This window comes from Chiloscyllium plagiosum, chromosome 20 (assembly GCF_004010195.1).
Source record: "Chiloscyllium plagiosum isolate BGI_BamShark_2017 chromosome 20, ASM401019v2, whole genome shotgun sequence".
In the NCBI taxonomy this organism is placed as follows: Eukaryota; Metazoa; Chordata; class Chondrichthyes; order Orectolobiformes; family Hemiscylliidae; genus Chiloscyllium; species Chiloscyllium plagiosum.
In genome coordinates, this window is record NC_057729.1 from 55,995,698 (window position 1) to 56,015,580 (window position 19,883).

The 19,883-nt window shown below is 40.7% G+C and overlaps 1 protein-coding gene across 4 annotated transcripts in view; it reads right to left on the reverse strand.

The window, feature by feature from the left end:
• LOC122560305 (syntaphilin-like) overlaps positions 1-19,883 on the reverse strand; it is a 78,965-nt gene that overhangs the window by 34,306 nt on the left and 24,776 nt on the right. For 2 of the 4 annotated variants that reach the window (XM_043710885.1, XM_043710883.1), the window contains 2 exons: positions 12,423-12,559; positions 2,170-2,296 (listed from right to left, as the gene is read on the reverse strand). The gene's annotated coding sequence lies outside the window, so the exon portion shown is untranslated. Of the gene's footprint in view, positions 1-2,169; positions 2,297-12,422; positions 12,565-19,883 lie in introns of all 4 variants that reach the window. The other 2 variants (XM_043710884.1, XM_043710882.1) reach the window with 1 other exon arrangement.

Below are 19,883 nucleotides of genomic sequence, written 5' to 3' on the forward strand. Positions count from 1 at the left end.
GTCATTTTTATAAACGACCTGGATGAGGGCGTAGAAGGGTGGGTTAGTAAATTTGCAGATGACACGAAGGTCGGTGGAATTGTGGATAGTGACGCAGGATGTTGTAGGTTACAGAGAGACATAGATAAGCTGCAGAGCTGGGCTGAGAGGTGGCAAATGGAGTTTAATGCGGACAAGTGTGAGGTGATTCACTTTGGTCGGTCTAACCAGAATGTAAAGTACTGAGCTAATGGTAAGATTCTTGGTAGTGCAGATGAGCGGAGAGATCTTGGTGTCCAGGTACACTGATCCTTGAAAGTTGCCACCCAGGTTGACAGGGTTGTTAAGAAGGCATACAGTGTTTTAGCTTTTATTAGTAGAGGGATCGCGTTCTAGAACCATGAGGTTATGCTACAGCTGTACAAAACTCTGGTGTGGCCGCACTTGGCGTATTGTGTACAGTTCTGGTCACCGCATTATAAGAAGTACGTGGAAGCTTTGGAAAGGGTGCAGAGGAGATTTACTAGGATGTTGCCTGGTATGGAGGGAAGGTCTTACGAGGAAAGGCTGAGGGACTTGAGGCTGTTTTCGTTGAAGAGGAGAAGGTTGAGAGGTGACTTAATAGAGACATATAAGATAATCAGAGGGTTAGATAGGGTGGACAGGGAGAGCCTTTTTCCAAGTATGGTGACGGCGAGCACGAGGGGGCATAGCTTTAAATTGAGGGGTAATAGATATAGGACAGATGTCAGAGGTAGTTTCTTTACTCAGACAGTAAGTAAGGGTACGGAATGCTTTGCCTGCAATGGTAGTAGATTCACCAACTTTAAGTACATTTAAGTCGTCATTGGACAAGCATATGGACGAACATGGAATAGTGTAGGTTAGATGGACTTCAGATTGGTATGACAGGTCGGCGCAACATCGAGGGCCGAAGGGCCTGTACTGCGCTGTAATGTTCTATGTTCTAGATTCCTCTTGAGGTGTATGCATATCCATCCACTGCAGTAAGGTCCCTCAGAGGAATTAAAGAGTCAGGAGATAGGCAAATGCTGTTAGACGTGGTTCCAGCTACTGCAGGAACATCTCATCCTTTGGACCCTTTACTTCAAAAGTGTTGTGTGCACTTTATCAATCTGTATCTCTCATGTCAATATTTCCCAACCCAATGGACCCGAACCCTTCACCTGGGCCATTCCAAATGTTGGAATATGGACTTTCAGACTATGAAATAAGCAGATTTTTAAAACATGAACACATAACAGGCTTTCTAAACAGCTTTCTTTTCATTAAGCAGCTAAGTGTAGACTGAAGCAAATATTGTGATGTATATGTTTGTTTCCCCTTTAAGAAGGTCAGGTAACCCAGAGGTGGGAGCTAGAAGGACAGTCTAGGACTGACTGTGGAGCTGAGAGCACACACAATGAAGTATTCCCTGTTCAATCTTATCCTTCATCTATGTCATCTTTGATTTATGGTTCTGGTGAGCTATAAACACAATAAATACATACCTTTATCACAACACACACATCAAGGCCAGAAATCTATACATGCACATGTTGTAGATACAAACATCGAGTTGCACCCTTTGATTAAATTTAAACTTAACTGATGAAGTAAACAAAATGCATGGTCTTAAAAAGACAAAAGTAATAACAACACTATGTGTACTTCAATGGTAGAATCAAACATTCTGTGCCTAATGAAGACTTGATGAAGCCATTGGGGAAGGCAAGCAGGTACCTAAGAGAGATTTTGATTAAGCAGACAGGGACAATCTGTTTCTTCTGGAATGACAGCTGGTAACCAGCAATCACAAATCTCAAATAAATCACAAGGGAACCAGAAGGGGAGATGTGGATACATTTATTTTCCGTAGTGAGTCATTGCGATCTGAAATGTGTTGCCTGCATGGTGGAGACGGATTTAATAATAAATTTAAGAAGAATAATTAACTAAATACCTGAAAAGGGAAGGATTGCCTAGCTTTGGGGAAAGAATAGTCAGGGAGATGGGGATGTGGAATCAACTGGATGGCACTTTCAAAGGGCTGGCACAGATCAATAGCCTCCTTCTTTGCCTTTTGATTTCATATTGACCTAACTGACCTTCTCCACACAAGCAGGAATCATGTCCTGCTAAATCTGTTGACTGTTCATGCAGTAAGAGAACATTCCAACATTACTTCACCTTACTGAGGCTCAGGTTTCTCTCCTACTTTTATTCCTTCTCAGCAGACTGCTTCCCGGGAATCCATTCTTCTTAAGCGTTGTATTTTCCCTGAAATTCCATTTGAAAGCTGCAGCAGCAATACCTCCTGTGAAGAGATAGTGTTTTAGTAAACTGGTCGCTGCCAACTAGGGTGAGTCACAGCCACTGGCATGGTTCTTTCTATAAAAACTTGTTAACAGTTAAACATGTCATTACTCTGCATGCCAGTGGCAACTTGGGGAGACAAGACCTGGATACAGAGGCTGTTGGTGTAATCTGCTCATGCAACGCAACCTGAGCTAATTAATGCTGACATTCAGTCACACATCACTGAAGCTATTGTCTTTGTCACGAGAATTTTTCTCTTACAGACACAGAGATGGCCCCTTTGTTGAGTACAGTGTGGAATCATTAAAACACCAGACCTGCGGTTAATTCATGAGACTGTGAGCCCACCAGACTGATTATCCTGTGTAATACTACCTCATTGTTAACCTTCAAATAAATGAAGGGCTTGCATTTATACAGCACTTTTCATGACCAGTGGATGCTGAAAACTGCTTTATAGTCAGTGAAATACTTTCAAAATGTACTCACTGCTATAATGTCAAACAGCAAACTCCCACTAACAGCGATTTGATGATGACCAGATCATCTGTTTTTTTTACTATGTTGATTGCTAGATAAATGTTAGACAGGGCACTGGGAAGAATTGTTCTACTCTTCTTTGAAATAAGGCCCTGGGATTCTTGTACATCCACCAGAGGACAGATGGGCCTTTGGCTTCACATCATCAAAATCTGGTCTCCCCGATAGTCAGCAGCCCCTCAGTACTGCACCGGAGCGCCAGTCTAGACTTTACCACCTCATAACCTGGTGTGGAACTTGAATCCAAAACCATGTCGGGGAGCTCCCAGTTGAGCCACAAATCAAGTTGATAAATTCACGATGACATTCTTGACAGCACTCTGAGGGAGTGTTGGGATGGCAGAACTACTGTCTCTCAGATCAGACATTAAGCCACCCATCTATCCACTCGGGATATAAAAGATCCCATGGCACTATCTCATAGAAAAGCACCCTAGTCAATATTTAACCCTCTATCACCATCTCAAAAACAGATTGTCTGATCATTAAGACATTTCTGTCTGTGGGAGCTAACTGTGAGCAAATTGGATGCTGCATTTCCTCCAGTGACACTTAAAATACTTGGGTGGCTGGAGAGTACTTTGAACATTTTGCATTTGTGACAGATATTATAAAAGTTCAAATCTAGCTTCCTTTGCTCACCAAGTTTATTTTTAAAAATATTTCCAAGTGCTTTCTTCTGCTGGCCAGTCTGGCACCTGGCGCTGTTTTGAGCAAAAGCGACAATTCGGAACTTCTACAAATATGCTTTCTCACATTGTACAGTTCCAGCCTATGAAAGGAGCACAGAAATACAAACATGGAATCCTCCATCTCAAAAAGAAAGGGCTGAGGGATGACTTGCAAAAGACTTAAAAATTAAAAGATTTAATGGAGTAAACAATGAGAAAATGTTTCCACTCGAGTCCAAAATTAGGAGCCACAAATAATGACAACTGCGATTAAATCTAATGGGGAGATCAGATCAATCCTCTGTACCAAGAGAGTGGTAATAGTGTGGAAATCACAGCCAGAGGTAGTGACTGAAGTGAACAAAACCACTACATTTAAGGAGATGTTGGAAAAGAGGGGATAAGGGAAGGAATAGAATGTTATTCTAATGAGTTGAGATGAATAGGGTTATGGAACTATCAAAACAAAGAGAATAGGAACAGGAGTAGGCCAATTGGACCTGCAAGCCTGCTCTGTGATTCTAGCGTACCATCTTATCTGAATGGTCTCTAGATAAACTCTATCAAAGTCTTTGAAAATATTTTTTAAAGCCCTAGTAAGTGACCATACGGTCTTAGAAACATAGAGAACTGGAGCATGAGTAGGCTATTTGTACCATTCAACCTGGCTACTGGCAAACCTTTACTGCAGTGTTATACTGCCAATCTCTCCCTATACCACATAACACTATCATCCAGAAATGTATTGATTTATTTCTTAAATATATTCACTGACTTAGCCACCACAGCTTTCTGTGGTAGAGAATTCAACAGATTTATCACCTTCCGAGAGAAGAAAGTTCTCCTCATCTCAGTCCTAAATGGCCCACCCCATACTCAGAGACACTGCCCCTGTGTTTCAAATCCCCCTTCCCCACCAAAAGGCTATGCAGGAAACATCATCTCCGCTTCCACCTCTGATGAAGGTCACCATAGATGCTGTCAGGCCTGCAGTGTTTCACCAGCAATTTCTATTTTTATAAGATTACCTTGCTCCTGTACTCAAAACACTCTTACAATGAAGACAAATATAGCATTAGCCTCACCATTTACTTTCAGTGACCAGTATACAAAGACGGCCAGATCACTTTTGAAATCAACATTTTGCAAGAGAATAGACACACACTCTCTCAATCGTTTTCTGATATGGAAATCCAGGCATCTCTAATAACATACTTGTAAATCTTCACAGGAACAGGCCCTTTGGACTGCCATGTTTCTTCTGATCATGATGCTGGACTAAACTAATCTCATTTGCCTGCACATATCACTCGACAGTACAACCTCGATTATCCAAACATCGATTATCCGAATTTCAGACTAGTTGCACAAGATCTCAAGGTCCTGATGCTTGCATAAACTGTGTTATCCAAACATTCAATTATCTGAACAAAATACTCCCCCCATCCGTGTTGTTGGAATAATCGAGGTTGCCCTATTCCCCTGCCTGTTTGGAAGTCTCATTTAAACATGACTATCATATCTGCTTTTACCATCTCCTGGGGCAGCACGTTCCAGATACCTACCACCCTCCATGTAAAACATCTTGCTTCCCACATCTTCTTTAAACTTTCCCCCTCTCACCTTAAACCTACAGCCCCTAATATTTGACACTTCCATCTTGGCAAAAAGACTCCAACTAACCATCCTATCCAAGACTCTCATAATTTTATATACTTCTATCAGGTCGCCCCTCAGCCTCTGACACTTGAAAAAGCTCTTCAATTTGCCTGAAATGTCGACTCTCCTGCTCCTTGGATGCTGCCTGACTTGCTGTGCTTTTCCAGCACCACACTGTCGACTCTAATCTCCAGCACTGGCAGTCCTCAAGTTTGTCCAATCTCTCCTTATAGCTAATACAGTCCAATCCAGGAGTAAATTTCCTTTGCATCTTCTCCAAGGCCTCCACTGCTCCGAATGTGGCCCAAATAAGGTTTGATACAGCTGCAATATGACAACTTCTATACTCAATGCCCCAACTGATGAAGACAAGCATGCTATATGTCTTCTTTACCACCTTGTCCACTTGTATTGCCACTTCCAGGAAGGTATGGTTGCACTGTAAGATGCCTCACGATATCAATGCTCCTCAGGGTCCTGCCATTTATTGTATATTTTCTTCTTGCATTTGACCTCCAAAAATATCTCACATTACAATCGTGTGGATTAAACTCCTTCTCCCATTTCTCTGCCCAGCTTTCCAACCGATCTATATCCTGCTGAATCTTTTGACAACCTTCCCCTCACTACCTGCAACTTCACCAGTTTTTATACCATCTGCAAACTTTCTAGTCAGACCACCTACATTTTCAACCAAATCATTTTTACAAATTATAAACAACAAGGGTCCTAGCACTGATCCTTGTGGAACATGATTGGTCACAGATCTCCAGGCAGAAAAACACCCCTCCACAACCACCTCTGACTTCTATGACCAAAAACATTTTGTATCCGACTTACCATCTCACCATGGATCCCATGTGACTTAATCTTCTGAACCAGCTTATCATGAGGTACCTTGTCAAATGTTTTACTAAAGGTCCAAATAGACGACATTCTCTACTTTACCCTTATTAATAATTTTTGTCACTTTCTCAAAAAAACTCAAATTTGGTCAGAGGGAAATGAGACTGGGTGGGTTGCTCTTCGGAGGGTCGGTGTGGACTTGTTGGGCCGAATGGCCTGTTTCCACACTGTAAAAATAAATCTAATCTAATCTTGTGAGACAAGACTTCCCCTATACAAAGCCATGCTGATTATCACTAATAAGTCCATTCTTTTTCAAATGCAAGCAAATCTAAGAATCTTCTCCAATAATTTCCTTGCCTATAATTTCCTTGACTTTCCCTGTTGCTCTTCTTAAACAAAGGAACAAAGTTGTCTATTCAGTCTTCTGGGACCTTGCCTGTGGCAAAGATTTCTGTCAAGATCCCAGCACTCTCCTTCTTTGCCTCCCTCAGTATCCATCGATAGATATCATCAGGCCCTGGGGACTTATCTACCTTAATGCTTTGCAAGGCACTCAACACCTCCTCTTTCTTAGTATTGACGTGCCCCAGGAAATATCAACAAATCCCTCCATAATCTTACCATCGTCCATGTTCTTCTCCTTGGTGAATATTGATTTGAAGTACTCATTAAGGACCTCACCTTCTTCCTCAACATAAATTCCCTCCACTGTCCTTGAGTGGATCTACCCTTTTCCTAGCGACCCTCTTTCTCCTAATATGCATATAAAATGAACTAGGATCCTCTTTAATTATTTTGGAGATAGTGATCATTATTCAGTTACTTTTAATATAGTTATGGAAAAAGACTAACATAGAACAGGAATTAAAGTTCTGAATTGGAGTTAAGCCAACTTTACTAAGCTGAGGATGGAGAAAAAGTAGACTTGAAACACCTATGAAAGGTAAATCAGTGTTAGAGCAGTGGGAAGCATTCAATGAGAAGAGTTGTGTGATTCAGAGTAAACTTTTTAGTAATCATTCATGAGATGAGGGTAACACCAGCTAGGTCAGGATTTATTGCTTATCCCTAAGAGTCAACCACGTTGCTGAGGGTCTAGAGTCACATGTACGCCAGACCAAGTAAGAACAGCTGTTTTCTTCCCTAACCAACATTAGTGAACCAGATGGAGTTTTCCAACAATCGGCAATGATTCTTAATTCCAGATTTTCATTGAATTCAAGTTCTATCATTTGCCACAGCAGGATTTGAACCTGGGTCTATGGATTAACAGACCAGCAATTAATACCACCACACCACTGCTTCATTAATTGTGCACCCATTAAAAAAAAAGGGTGGGACAACCAAATCTAGAGGCCCCTAGATATCAAGAAGCTCACAGGGTAGATTGGTGTAGAAAAGGAAATTATGTCAGATTCTGAGAACTCAATACTGCAGAAACAGAGGTGTTTCAAAAATGACACAACACCAGGTTATAGTCCAACAGGCTTATTTGGAAGCACCATCTTTCGGAGTGGCTGCTCCTTCATCAAGTAGCTATCTGGTGAAGGAGCAGCGCTCTGAAAGCTACTGCTTCCAAATAAACCTTTTGGACTATAGAGTCAGAGATAGAGTCATAGAGATTTTAAAATTTGGCCAGCCCAGTCCAACACTGGCTCCTCCACATCAAAAATATAGGGTTGAAATCAAAGGAAAATTAGGAAAACAAAGACAGACATGAAAGAATATTGGGAAGGAAAATCAAGGAGAACTCAAAGATCTCTTATCAATCGTTAAGAGTAAAGGATTATTAAGGATAGAGTAGAATCATTATAAAAATAAAATAGTAACCTATATGTCAAGACAGAATACGTGAGCATGGTTCCTAATGAATATTTTGTGTTCATCTTCACAGAAGGAAGGGTGATGAAGACTTTGTAGTTAAGGAGAGGGCACAGGAACTATTTGATTTGATAAACATTGAGAGAGAAGGTATTAAGGGAATTAGCATCCTCAAAATGGGATAAATCACCAGGGTCAGATAAAATATACCCCAGGCTGTTAAAAGAAGCCATGGAGAAAATAGTGGATGCTCTGAACATCATTTTTTATCTTTTGCTGGCTACTGGAGGGTTAGAGGAATGTTAATGTTGTACCGTTGTTTAAAATGGAGTAAGGGACAGATAGGTCAGTCAGCCTGGCCTTAGAAGTAAGAAAATGATTGTTAGCAATTCTGAGAGACAGAGTAATTGGTCACTTAGAAAAACATGGATTAATCAGTTATAGTCGGCATTGATTTGTTCAGGGAAGATTGCGCCCAACTAACTTGATCACATTTTTTTAGTAAGATAACAAGAAGAATTGATGACAGTAAGTGTACTTGACAAGGTCTACATTCATCTTAACAAGGTCTTTTACGAGATCCCACATGGCAGACTGGTTTAAAAAAAGTCCATTGCATCCAGGGAAAAGTAGCAAGCTAGATATAAAATCAGCTTAGTGGCAGGTAACAAATGCTGACTCGTGTTTTTGTGACAGGGAGGCTGTTTCCAGTGGTGTTCCTCAGGACTCAGTACTGGACTTTCTGTTTTTTGTAGTACATGTTCATAATTTGGACTTAAATATAGGGGACATGAACAAGAAGTGTCCAAGTGACTGAAATTTACTTGTGTAGTTGATAACATAGTTGCAGGGGGAAGCTGTGGACTGCAGGAAGTTAATGAACTTGTCAGGTGAGATTTGAAGTGGCCAATAGAAATCGCGATGAACTGTGAGATGATGTTGCTGAGGAACATGGCAAAGGAATACACAAGTGGGAGAATACCGAGTCATGTTGAGTAAGTCAGCCATGATCCAAGTGAGTGACAGAGCAGGTTTGAGGGACTAAATGGCCTCCTCCTGTTCCCATTTCTTAGTCTTATGGTCTTAGTGAGTAAACTTGGAGTGAATGTGCACAGATCCCTAAAGGTAACAGGTCATATTGACCAGGTGGTTAAGAAGGCATATGTAATTCTCTTTATTAACCAAGACATCAGATATAAGATCAGGTAGGTTATGCTGGAACAACATAAAAGGTTAGGCTGCAATTTGAATAACGTGTGCTGTCCTGGTCACCTCATTACAGAAGTATGTAACTGAACCTGAGGGCACACAGAGGGAATTTACGAGGATGTTGCCAGCACTAGAAGAATGAAGCTATTGGGTAAGATTGGATAGTTTAGATTAGATTACTTACTTACAGTGTGGAAACAGGCCCTTCGGTCCAACAAGTCCACACCAACCCTCCGAAGAGCAACACACTCAGACCCATTCCCCTACACCTAACACTACGGGCAATTTAGCATGGCCAATTCACCTAACCTGCACAGTTTTGGACTGTGGGAGGAAACTGGAGCACCTGGAGGAAACCCATGCAGACACAGGGAGAATGTGCAAACTCCACACAGGCAGTTGCCTGAGGCGGGAATTGAACCCGGGTCTCTGGCGCTGTGAGGCAGCAGTGCTAACCACTGTGCCACCGTGCCACCGTGCCGCCCACCAGGTGGGGTGTTGTTCTTGGAACAGAGGAAGCTGAGGGGAGAGTTCATTGAGGTTTACAAAGTTGCGAGGGACCTAGATAGAGTGGATGGGAAGGGCCAATATACCTCAGCAGGGGATATAGATTTAAAGAAGCTGGTGGAAAGATTTGAGGGAAGATGAAAGAGTTTTTTACCCAGTGGGTTGTTGGGGACTAGAACTCGGTGCTTGAAAGGGGAGTAGAGGCAGGAATACTCAATTCATTTTGAAATTGTCTGGATATACACTCAAAGTCCCATAAAGCCAAGGGATATGGATTCAGAGCTGAAATGATTTTCACATTTTCTAAATATTTCGAGGATTGTGCTGGGATTTGGGAAGACAGAGTGAGCGGTCCTTTGAAGGGCCAGCATGGGACACTTTGTGTTGAATGGTCACCTGGGACATCTTGTTGGCATTAAAGTGCTACCTGATTGTATTTTCAGGCAGGATCTTAAACCAGAAAGCAGGGCTCTCTTGTGACACAAAGGTAGTGGTCCTACCCCTGGACTGGGATGCCCAGGTTCAAGTCCTACCTGCTCCACCGGTGTGTAGTAACATCTCAGAACAGATTAGTTAGAGAACTAGGTTAAATAAAATAAAACACTGACAGCAAGGGAGGGGCAGCATTTCCACTTCAAACAGACATTTAAATATGTAGATAGGGATCCAACAGCAGCGATAGGACTCTTGACGGCAATTGATTTTGTCGTATTGCAATTAGCTTCCGTCCACAATTAAAAATTAATCCTCTCCCTGTTTTGTCCAGTTCTATTTTTAAAAGTTGTGAGATACAAACCTCATTGCTTTTCTTTGACTAATTTGATAGTTTCACACTCTTGTGAGTCAGTATTGTATAAAAGCAGCTTGTGTAGGTGGGTATACAAAAGACACTGTCATCAGGACGTCTGAAAGCTCGCAAGTGCCTCATAAACGTAAAGAGTGCTAATTGTGTGCTGCTATGTAAATCCAGGGTGTATTAACATACTAGGTACAGACCTGTTTCATGTCAGCCATACAGCACTAATAATGATTGAACTGCCTCTAACTTTCTGGAATCAGAACAGAAAACCTTGAAAATACTCAACAGGTCAGGCAGCAACTGCAGAGACAGAAAAAGGGTTAACATTTCAGGCTGTTTACTTTTCATCAGAACATTTTGATACAGTTTTGTTCTTTTTGCTTTATGGTGAGTGCCAGTGACCGATTCTGGGTACTGGGAATTTAAACCGAATGAATATGCCCCAGTCCCTGGATCCCCAAAGGAAAGGCTCTAATGTAAAGGACAGATTTACATTTGTTTTACAAGATGGTTAACCCAACCTATTAGCAGCCTTGTAAAGCAAAATAGTGCACCCGAAATAAAATCAGAAAGTATTCTGAAAACTCAGCAGGTCACTCAGTATCAGGGACAATGGAGGAAGGTATTTTAAACTTTTACATTTTTGAACTGTAAGCTCATTGAACAGAACCATGCCTATATTACAGGAGTTACACTCTACATCACAGTTCATATATACTTTATTAAATGTGAAGCCCTTTGTCCTGATATTCAAAAAATCAAAGTAGAAAAAAAATAGAAATTGGCGGAAAAGCTCAGCCGGCCTAGCAGCATCTGTTGGAGAGAAATCAGTGAACTTGACCCGAAACATTAACTCTGGTGTTTCTCTACAGGTGCTGCCAGACTTGCTCTGCTTTTCCAGCAATTTCTATTTCCAGCAATTTACAGCATTCACAGTTCTTTTGGTTTTTATCAAGATAGAAAAACAAGTTTTTCTCCACCTTCCACATTACATGGACGTTGCCTTGCTGAGTGTTTCCCGCATACGTTGTTTTTAATACAGCCCTTTGGATGGTCTCAGAATACAAAGCAATTTATAGACTATTAAGTATATTTGAAATATTGTCACAATTGCCATGTAGGGAACATGGCAGCAACTTTTAACACAGCAGCCTCTCAGCACAGTTTTTTTAACAACCAGGTAATCTGTTTTCAGCAATAGTTATTGGCTAAAGCCAGGAAACCAGGGAGAATTCCCCTACTTTCCTTCAAGTTGACACCATGAGATCCATTACAGCCACCTGAGAGGATAGTTGGGACTTTGGTTTAATGATTCATCTGAAAGATGACACTCCTGACATGGCAGCACTGCCCCCAGCAGTACTGCACTGAGAATCAAAGGGATGTGCAACACAGTAACAGACCCTTCAATCCTACTTGTCCATGCCGACCAGACATCCTAAAATAATCTGATCCCATTTGCCAGCACTTGACCCATATCTCTCTAAACCCTTCCTATTCAAGTATCCAACCAGATGCCTTTTAAATGTTGTAATTCTACTAGCCTCTGCCACTTCCTCTAACAGCTCATTCCATTCTCGCACCACCCTGTGTGTGAAAAAGTTGCTCCTTAGGTCCCTTTTATATCTTTCGCCTCTCACTTTAAACCATTGCCCTTTAGTTCTGGACTCCCCCACCCTGGGGAAAAGGCCTTGTCTATTTACCCTGCCCATGCCTGCAACACTACAGGATAAAACAGCCCCAACCTATTCAGCCTCTCCCTATAGACTAAACCCTCCAGACCCGGCAACATCCTTGTAAATATTTTCAGTGCTGGAGAGGATTGATCTAAGTTTTGGGCACCAGTCTCTGCAGTGAAATGAAACTACAGTCTTCTGATAGAAAGGATAGAATGTAACCCACTGAGCCACTGAATCTACAAGACCTTCATCCGGACTATTAACATGTGTTTTACCTTTTCGGACATACTGCAAGATTCCAGCAGTTTCTGTTTATTTGAAAGCAATTTTAATTACTACTCACTGTGACCAGACAGATGAAGACATTAAATAGAGCTTTTCTGAACTTACCCTGGAGAATGCAGTGGATTTTTTTCTTCACTCTATAAACCCCTGAGAGTAGTAAACAGTCTGAGGCTTCAGTAAGTCTGTCATTCTGTCATGTTGATGAACCAGCAGGCGTGTCAGCAGCTAAAATGGACATCCTTCTGGGCTAGGCAATAAGGGGAAGGTGAATTTAAAGGAAAGGACATTTCTGTTATGTGGGCAGACCACACATTTAACAAAACAAAACATTGAAGCACCCTCACATGTAATGGTGGCTCTTTGTAACATTATTAAATACTCAACAATATATTTTTAATAAAAATTGAGCCAGATCTTGCTGGAGAATGTTAATTGACACATGCCATTCACCATTATTAATGCGTTAATCATACTGAATGATGAATTTCCTGAACTTGTTGATCAATCTGCACTGCTCTATTTCCTTCATATAAACCACATCCTGCCCTTAAGCTTGCCATTAATTTTGTGGAGTTGTTGAATTTACACTTAAACTACCCTTTAAACTCACTGTTAACTTTCCTTTCTGTCTCTAATTTACTTTCTCCCTTAATCCAATTATTTTCTCTCTCTCTTTATTTCTCTTCCACAATCTGACATAACTCTACTTCGCTTCCTTTCCATCCCTATCTTTCCTCGGTTGCTTGTCCATTCTTAGGTCTTGTGGTTAAGAAGATGATTCATTGGCTCTGATGTTGATTGAGGTCCCACTAACCCTCACCACACCATTTTCAGCTCATTCTTCCAGTGAGTAACAGTGCTAATGGTATTTGAACTGCAAAGCAAGGTTAATATCTTAATGCAAGGCCCTTTATCCCAGAAAGTTCCTCTTCTTTAAAGAATTGTACTTAATTACATTTTCAGCCACTGTCCCATTACAACTTCATTTTTTTCAATTTCATAAGTCAACACTGCCTTCAAGAAGAAATTGGATTGGATTCTGGTGGAACAAAGATTACATTATGTTCAAGGTTTGTGAGAAGATTTGTAGCTCGGGTGCTCAATGTTGTGGTTCTGTTCGCCGAGCTGGGAATTTGTGTTGCAGACATTTCGTCCCCTGTCTAGGTGACATCCTCAGTGCTTGGGAGCCTCCTGTGAAGCACCGGAGGAAACATCACAGAAGCGCCTCATTGGAGGCTCCCAAGCACTGAGGATGTCACCTAGACAGGGGACGAAACGTCTGCAACACAAATTCCCAGCTCGGCGAACAGAACCACAATCACATTATGTAAATAACATTTAGTTCAAGAGATTCCTGGATTAGTTCTAATTATTTGTGCTATAAGAGATATCTCTGGATGCAATCTTGTAAGGAGAAGCTTTCCTCAATGTTTGCCTTAAAGATTATGGAGATGTGGTTTAGAGAATTGCCATCAATCCCAATTCTTGAACAAGTCTAAGGTTTACTAAGACTAAGGTCTAAGTGGAGAATGATAACCATATGGAATGCTTTGTAGAAATCACACATTCTTGAGTACTTTGTAGTGAGCGAGAGTACAATTAGATAACCACAGGAACACTAGATAAGAGACATTTTTATCTCTTATGAGATTGTGATTAGGCCTAAGATTACAGACCACAAAGCTTAACTGCAGACTGAAGCAAATTGAAGAAGATTACTTACCCCACCCAGAGGCAGTCACTTAGGCACTAGAAAGTGGAGTTATTCAGAAATTTCTGAGTTAACCCTTTCAGGTCAACTTCTCTAAACAATAACCTCAGGGCTTGGGCAGGGTTTTCCCAGAGTATTTCTTCCCCTTAGTGATTCTAAATGTGTCCTTGTTGTTTTTATCCATGATGGTCAAAGTCAGTTTCCACTGCACCACACAGCAGCATAGTGCAGGGACTCACAATTCTCAGGTAAAGACAAACTGCCCAACACTCAGTCCACACTTACTCATTGCAAATGCACAAAATGAGAAATTATATTTCTGTAAAGCTCTGGTTGGACTTCATCTGGACATCACCTCAACAATAGCTTGTATTAAAAAAGCATTGTTAATGTAATTTTTCAAGGTTGCATCCAGAGATATCTCTTATAGCACAAACGATTTGATCTAATCCAGGGAATCTCTTGAACTAAGTGTTGTTTACATAATGATGCCAACAGCGTGGATTCAATTCCCATTAGTGGTTTGAGGTTACGATGAAGGACTCTCCTTCTCAACCTCTTCCCTCGCTTGAGCTCTGGTGGCCCTCAGGTTAAATCACTAGCAGTCGCTTCTCAACTAATGAGAAAGTAGCTCCAATGGTCTGGTAAGACTATGGTGACACAACAACAATAACAACATTTACATAATGTGATCTCTACTCCACCAGGAACCAATCCAAACTTTTCTTGAAGACACAGTGTTGACTTTTGAAATTTAAAAACAATGAAGTTGTAATGGCACAGTGGCTGAAAAGTGTAATGTTCTTCACACCAACATTACCAAACAAAATCTGACATAGACTCACGTGAGGAGATCTTCAGAAAGGTGACCAAAAAGTGGGTCAAAGAGGTAAATTTTGAGGATCCCCTTGGTGGGAACACGGCAAGAGGTTTTGCATGGTATATTAATCTAGAAGGGGATTTATCATATATCCATCAGAATGATGCTAGGGATTAAAGATGAAATTGCAAGGAGATGGTGAACAGATGATGTTTATATTTTAACATATATAGGAGATTTAAGGGTAATCGAATGTAGTGTTTTCAGGTGATCAAAGAACTTGATTGGACAGGTAGTGAGAGATTATTTCCTTTGGTTGGAAGTGTCCATAATCAGTATGAGGAAGTTAGGGGACTATTGCAGGAAGCATTTCCTCAAACAATGGATCATGGAAATTTAATACAATACCCACTCCTCAAAAGGCTACTGAGGCTGCAGTCAATGGAAAATTTCAAAACTAACAGCGATTTTTGCTAAACAAAAAAATCTAAGAACAGCAGATGCCGGAGATCAGAAACAAAAACAAAAACAAAAATACAGACTAATGCCATTTACAAGTTTGCTGATGACACCATCATAGTCGGTCGAATCTCAGATAGCGACAAAACAGACTACAGATGGGAGGGGAAGACCTGGAAAAATGATGCACTGAGAACAACCTAGCTCTCAATGCCTGCAAAACCAAGGAACTCATTATTGACTTTCAGTGGGACAAATGGAGAGTGTCAAGCTCCTGGGAGTGGTCATCCACAACAAGCTTTCTTGGACTCTTCATTTGGACGCACAGGTTACAACGTCTCTTCTTCCTCAGGCAGCTGAGGAAATGTGGCATGACAGCGAATACCCTTGCCAACTTTTATAGGTGCGCCATCGACAGCATTCTGTCTGGATGTATCACTATCTGCTATGTGGCAACTATACCATTCAAGATTGGAGACAGTTATAGAGAGTGGTGAACTCGGCCTGGACAATCACAAAGGCCAACCTCCCATTTATAGAGTCCATCTACCAGGCCCGCTGACAAGGAAAGGCCGCCAGCATTCTCAAAGATCCATCCCACCCTGGCAATATTTTTCTACAACCTCTACCATCGGGGAGAAGGTACAGAAGCCTGAACACACGCACCAGCCGGTTTAGAAATAGTTTCTACCTACTGTTGTTAAATACTGAATGGACTCACAAACTCTTAACGTTCGCCTGTACCTGTGTATTTTTGTTTTTGCTGCTGTTTACCTATTTTTACTCGGGATGGGACCATTCGCCACAGCAGATTCGCCGCCGACGCTTAGCCACCGCCCATTGGCCACTGAAGACGATTCCGCAAATAAGCAGATTTGCCGCCGACGATTAGCCACTGCCCTTTGACCACCGAGCATATCTAAGCTATATAAAATTGTCATTATATTGGTTAAGGTAGTGTTTGTGTTGTTTCAGTAACAACTTGTTTTCGTTACAGGACAGTTTTTTTAAGCTTGTATTTTTTTTTCATTTACCCTCAAGTCTTCAAAATGGAAACAGAAATTATTAGTAAATGTGGGAATAAGAAGTTTTACCACGATGGTTTTATATATGTTTTTAATAAACTATCCAAGAGTGATTCAGGTATTAAGTTTTGGCGATGTGAACAAAGGGGCCGATGTAATGGACGGATCCACACCAAGTGTGGCACTGTGATAAAAACAATAAATGAACACATACATTCCCCTTCCGCAGCAAGTGTCCAAGTTGCAAAAGTGAAAACAAGTTTAAAACGTCATGCAGAAGAATCGCAGGAAGCACCTAGTGTTCTTATTAATGAATGTGTAGCTGATGTCCCTCAGTCAGTCCTAGCATCTTTACTGACAACAAGCAGCATGAAGAAAATAATTTGACGATAAAGGAATGATATTAGTTTAGCGCCACCAAACCCTACTGATCTTCAGCATTTGGTGATTCCAATTACATACAAAGTATATAAGCCAGATAACGGAGCAGAAGAAACATTTCTTTTGGCGGATAGTCGTCAAGGAAGTAATCGTATAATCATATTTGATAGGGAATCTTGAATACATCATTTAGCAGAATCGACGTGGTTTGTGGATGGTACGTACAACATAGCCCCTATTTTATTCTCTCAGGTATATTGTATTTTAGCAAAAAGACTTGATGGGGTTCATCTAATATTGTATATACTTCTACCAAATAAGCAGCGTTCAAAGTATGTATGTTTGAAATGGTGAAGTCCTTGGTACCTAATCCTAGACCACAGTATATCCATTGTGACTTTGGGCAGGCAGCTATCAGTGCTATGAGAGAATGTTTTCCTGAAGTTAGAATTAGGGGCTGTTTCTTTCATTTGGCACAAAGCATGCATAGTGACATATTGCTGCAGTTGGAGTAACTTGTCAATACAACACCAATCCTGATTATGCTTTAAAAGCAAAAATGATAATTGTTTTGGCTTTTGTGCCACTTACTGACCTTGATACCTACGTAGAAGCACTCGCAGAGTTTTTGCCTCAAGAACTACAATCAATACTAGATTGGTTTGAATTTAATTATATTGGACTCTACAATAGATATGGCAGTAGCTGAAGGGCGCCTTAGTTTCCCCATGATATGTGGTCGGTCTATGAGACAACAATAAATGATGAAGATCGCACAAATAAACACGCTGAAGCTGCTCATCAGAGAATTGCTTTTGAACTCAGCTCACCACCCAACCATATGGAAGTTTATTGGAACGTTAATGAAAGTGCAAAAGGGACGAGATTTATATATGGAACAGCTAATAGCGGGTTACCCCCCACAAATAAAGCTATGATAGAATAAAAAAAATTGTTCTTGAATACGGTGAAAGAGATTGTTTGAAATATCTTAGAGGAATAGCGCATAACTATCAAATGAACTAAAAAATTTCATTGTTTAATATTAATCTGAGATTTTACTGCCATTATAAAGATTTTTAAAATATATTTCCTTTTTCTGGTTAAAGTTTGTAACTCATTTTTATATATAAACCAATAAAATGATATCTATTTTACCTCTTTTTTAATCAATATGTTGTATGTATTTGCATAAATAAAGGGGACTGAGAAGTATGAAAGAACAGGTGGGAGGAAAAACAATCAGTACATATATATATTTCCGGTGGCAAATAGTCTCCTGAGGTCAAACAACCCCAGTGGAGAAACGCTGGTGGAGAACTGGCAGTGGCTAATCATCGGTGGTGAATCTGCCGTGGCGAATCGTCACCAACCTATTTTTACTATCTATGCTATTTGTCCAAGAGATCTGCCTGTATTGCTCACAAGACAAAGCTTTTCACTGTGCCTTTTCACATGACAATAAATTAAAATAAATTCAATTAAAATTGTTGGATAAACTCAGCAGGTCTGGCAGCATTTATGGACAGAAAGCAGAGTTAACATTTTGGGTCCAGTGACCCTTCCTCAGGTTTTTGCTTGTGCTTGAAGTAAGGAAGATCGGCGAAGTCAAGAACAAATCAGCTAAAATCTAACTGAATAGAGGAACATTATCTAGGGGATGAATAGCCACCTCCTGTTATAATTTTCAGTTCCTGTGCATCAAGGAATACTTGTCTATTGATTTTTGAGAAGATTTGTAGCTCTGGTTGATGATAAGTATGTAAAGTTAGTTTCCTGAGCATGAAGGTATATTTTCAGATGTTTCGTCACTATACTCGGTAATATCATCAGTGAGAGTCTCCGGTGAAGCACTGGTGGTATGTCCTGCCTCTCTATTTATAGGTCAAAGTGGTGTCCTTCTTTGTCTCTATGTATGGAAACTAGTCAGAGTGGGTCATGTCTTTTGGTGGCCAGTTGGTGTTCATGTATCCTGGTGGCAAGTTTTCTGCTTGTTTGTTCGAAGTATTGTTTTTTACAGTTCTTGCATGGTATCTTGCAAAATGACGTTAGTTTTGCTGGTGATTTCTAATGGATCCTTTAGGTTCATCAGTCACTGTTTAAGTATGTTGATAGGTTTGTAGGCTACCATGATGCCAAGGGGTCTGAGTAATCTGGAAGTCATTTCTGATATGTCTTTGATATAAGGTAATGTGGCTATAGGTTTTGGTTGCGTTGTGTCTGTTTGTTTGGGTTTGTTTCTGAGGAATCACAGATTGGGTACCCATTTTTCTTGAAAACGTTGTATAGATATTTTTCTTCTGCTTTTTGTAGATTTTGGGTGCTGCAGTGTGATGTAGCTCATTGAAATAATGTCTTATTTCTTGTCTATTGCTTCTCTCCCCGTATCCAATTTAATTAATCTCTTCCATTGTTAAGGAAGAGCCCAATGTTTATACACTCATTGGACAAGATTACTGAAATTAGGAGCTCATGAAGCAGACATGTGTGAATCTGTGTTGTATTTCTCTGTAATGTAGTATTGTAATATATTGACAGGCTACCATCCCAAATATTTCTGTTTTACAATATTCAAAAGAGAATCTATAATGTGAGAGACCTGAATATTACCACAGGTGCCCCTCAAGATACTGTCCTGGACCCAACCATCTTTAGTCGCTTCATCAATGACCTGCCTTCTGTGATATAAGGTGATGGTCCTACTGGTGCCGCACACTGTCTGTGGTTAGAGACCAGGAGTTCTGCTCTGGCTTTCAGAGTGAGCAGATATATCTGGACCAGTTCCTTAATGTGCTAGGATTGATGCTTAACCAAATATAGTTGGACTTATTGTTATCACAAAATAAACCTCATCATCCAAGAACAGTGCTACCTCTGTAGATACTCTATGATGGTGTATCCTCCACCACTAATCACCAGACAGGCCCAAACAAAGATAAAGAAAGATTGGTGGCAGTGAACTACCTCAGTCAACCCTTACCCAATAACACACACTGGTAGAGGTGGCAAATACCACCAGGTGGCCATTAGGAAAATACTATGTATCCATAAGGTGATAAGTAGGGACGTTTGCCGATGATTGTACTAGATTTAGCCCCATTGACTACTCCTCACATATTGAAACAACCAGCCTGTGACCATCTGAAGCAAGACCTGGACAACATTCAGTC